The following is a 4,025-nucleotide window of genomic DNA, read 5'->3' on the forward strand; positions in this document are numbered from 1 at the left end:
ATCAGTTTACAGCACAAAACCACGTATCTCGAACTTAAACGGATCAGGTAAGCTTTGTCTAAACCAAATACATTTTTTTAGTAACGTAGTTAAGTAATTAACTTTTACCCAAGTTAAAAACAATAATATATTATTTCACAAGACTTTCTAATTACTAAAATCTTAATTTTAGCAAAATGAGTCTCAAAAGATACGAGGTTTTGGTTTACCGCCTTCTAATTTAGGCGGCCTTTTAGTATCTCCAAAAGTAGCATAAGACCGAAAAGTGTGTATGAGAGTTTGTCGCAAAGTAAAAAAGGGAAAAGAAGGGGGGTAGGAATAAACGTCATAAAAATAGACGTACTCCAGCGCCACTGACGTTGTGAGTGAGGCGTTTTAGAACGTATGTCTTCGGGTTAATTAATCGAAGAGAGAAAATCGCACTAGACTATAAACTACATATACAGTTGCTAGTACTATTCCAACTTGTAGGTTATGTAGTCAATAGTGTGACTAGGTCTCACTAGAAATTTTAATAGGCGCGTATGATGTACAGCTGACACACTTTTGGGTCTTCTGTTACTTTTGGTATCTCCAATATACGTTTGTTTATTTAATCTTCTTTAGGCTTATTTTTAATAACTTCTGACTTCAGAGTTTTAGCGGTTTTATGAACTAAATTATCGTTAGTATTTATTTGTCTACCAGTTTTTTAATTTATGTCATTTATGGCATATTTGGTTTTTGGTTTACATTTCTAACTGAATTTGTATTGAATACCGAATCTAGTAGACCCATAATCATATATATTTTGTTTTATTTAAATACAAATGCTACAGCCAAAAAAACAACCACCGCCACGCTCTTACGGCACGGAGAACAAACAATCACCACACGAGGCACCCGGAGGGAAAGGGTTGAACAATGCGTTGCTAAAGGAAAGCCACCGACTTATGCTCGCCAGTTACCTCCCTGATCAGACGGCCGACCGAATGAAGGTGAGACCATCCCGCCCGAAAGCTCCGAGAGTTTCGATGGCGACCGCAGTAAAAGTAAACCAGTTTTCAAGACACACGTATGTAGAATTTTTCCTAATTTTGACCGGGGTTGCTGCCCAGAGGGAGACTGAAGAGGAAGACGCCAAGTAGGATGAGACTAGAGGGTGGGTGCGTGTAAAGTCCCACACCAAGGAATTTTAACCTGACCAGGTGACCAAGGACAACCCGTTCGGCCGTTTTCCATCGTCCCGCGTCAAACCGGGGGTTCCAGGATAGGTGGAACACCGGCAGATGTAAGGGCCCGTTTAAGTTAGTCATTGACGGCGCCGTGGAGCGAAAGATGACCAGAGATTCGTTTACAACTCAATCCGTTGGTGCCATAGCAATCAACTTGACTACCGCAGTTGCAAGCGTGCGGTACACTAATTTTGGCACCCAATCGAAGGCCGACAACAATACGGAAGGAGTCATCGTCTAAAACTGTACCCAGGGACGGCGAAGGTAGGGCGTTGATCCCGCAGCCAGATAATGCAGAGTTGACCGAGAGTAGCCTGGCGTTCTCCCTTTCACTGAATGTCAGAGCAGCCAACTGCGCGATTGTTTTTTTGACCAGTGGGGCCACCCACGCACGTTGATGACTTCGGAGATCGGGGGATGGTAAGACCTCACCCGAAAGAAGTTCCCGTGCGGTGTGGCATCGCGAAAATCCCAGTCATCAGAGTCAATATAGGCAGGGAGAATAGCGCGAACCTCCACGCTGGTTACTGACGAGAGAAAAGCGGCGAGTGCAAGAGTGGAAGCGTTGCGGATACCCAGGCCCCCTTGAGATACGGGAAACGACGACTGCAACCAAGGTTCTTCGACCATCAACGTGTTCGTAACGGTGTGAACCGCCGACCGAAGGGTTTCAAAAAACGACGTAATTCCAGAAGCGTTATGCCAAACAGGGGCAAGGGGGAAGAGATACGACAACTTAGGTATGGCCATAGAGTTCTTCAACAAGTAAAAACCCCGATGGGCAGATATTTGTTGGACGTTTCCAACCATGGTAGTCAAAGCCTGGGTTTTAGATATTTCGGATGCCCACTGTTTAAAAATTGTTTCGGTTATTTAATTTTATCTTAAACCGGTTTTTACGACATTGTTTTATTACGATTTTACGATTCCTAATTTTATTTTATGTTTATGACAAGATTAAAAAATTTATAATTTTTTTGTGTGGGTAAGTTTTTGACACAAACTACACTTAAAAGAATTATTATCATGGTATGACTAAAATGTCTAATAATGGCCTAAAATGTTTTAAAATAATAAAGTGTTTTGTATCTCTTCGTATGTAAACTGTATGTTTTTTAGAGAAGCCGTTAACTATATTTATTAACTTATTTATGTTCATTGTCCGAAGATTTCTTTTTATTTAAAAATAAGTCATCTACAAAGCCATTCCAAAGCTTAATAATTGTTTCCACTGTCCCCACTTTCATTAATAAATGTGTATTCGAATACCATTTTGGCAATGGGTGCCGAAAGAGGATTTCCCATTCTTTGAGGTACGAAGTTCGTATTAAGATGAAATGGATTACATCATGATTAAGAGTAAGACGATTAAATGGATTACATCATGATTCAAATGATTCAATTGATTAAATCATGATTAAAATGATTCAATTGATTAAATCATGATTAAAATGATTCAATTGATTAAATCATGATCAAAATGATTAAATTGATTAAATCATGATCAAAAGGATTCAATTGATTAAATCATGATTAAGATAATTAAAATGAAATGAAATGAAATGAAATGAAAAAGTAGTTTAATGTGCATTAAAACAATACAGGGTTGTATCAGCAAGTTAACACACAGTTAAAAAATTATACATGTTTCTTGTGGAAGAAAAAAAAGGAAAATTTCAAAACAATTTAAACAATTTTGAGTGTATTTTGAGTATATAAATGAGAGCTTTAATATTCTACTTGTTTTAAATGGGCAATTCTGCAATTATAAATATCAATTTTGCCACTATATTTATTTACAGTGTTTAGTACTCTATTAATTGGATTTAATGGGCTTTTTTCGGTTTTATACAAATTAAAATTTCTTGTTTTATAATTAGGCACACATAGATTGATATAGGGTAATAGATTTGAGCATAGTGTAATGTTATTTGTTAGTTTAAACATAAATATTAGCTCAGTTTGCTCACGAATGGTGGATAGGGTATTTAATCCAATGTCTTAAGTATATTTTTGTAATTATATCTGCAGTGTTTTCGAAGAAAGAAATAATATAGTTGATCTACAAATTTACGTTGAATTTTTTCTATGTTTAGTAACAGATAATTACTGCAACCTCCCCAGGTTAATGACCCGTACATAGCTTTGGAACGAATTAAGCTTATATACATGTATAATAAAATAAAATGTTTACTAGATTTAATGTTTTTGCTAAGTTTAAGGATTACTCCTAATAAACGTTTACAGGAGCTAATAATGTTCTGTATTTGTTCCCGGAAATTTAGGTTTTTGTCAAAAATGACCCCTAAATCTCTAGTGCTACTTTTTCGAGTGATTTCATCATTATTAATTCTATAATTATACCGAATGATATTGGTTTTTCTAGAAAAAGAGACGACTACTGATTTTGTGGGATTAATTGGTAAATTATTTTGTTTACACCAGGAATTAATTATATTTAAGTCACTTTGCAGAGAGTCACAATCACCTACATCCCTTATAACACGACAAACTTTATTATCATCAGCAAACTGATAGAGTTCCGAATGATTTAATCTAAATTGAAGGTCGTAGATGTACATATTGAATAGGAGCGGCCCGAGTGAGGACCCCTGCGGGACTCCACAAGTGACCGGATATGTTACGTCAGTGACGACTCCATTACATTTGATGACGTTTTTGCGCTGGCTCAAATAATCACGAACCCATTCTAATAAATTTCCATGAAGACCATAGCTGTCGAGCTTTTTTAGAAGGTAGTGATGTGACACCCTGTCAAAGGCTTTGGCTAAATCTAAAAATATCACATCA

This window comes from Leiobunum rupestre, chromosome 1 (assembly GCF_980474605.1).
Source record: "Leiobunum rupestre chromosome 1, qqLeiRupe1.1.hap1, whole genome shotgun sequence".
Classification (NCBI taxonomy): domain Eukaryota; kingdom Metazoa; phylum Arthropoda; class Arachnida; order Opiliones; family Sclerosomatidae; genus Leiobunum; species Leiobunum rupestre.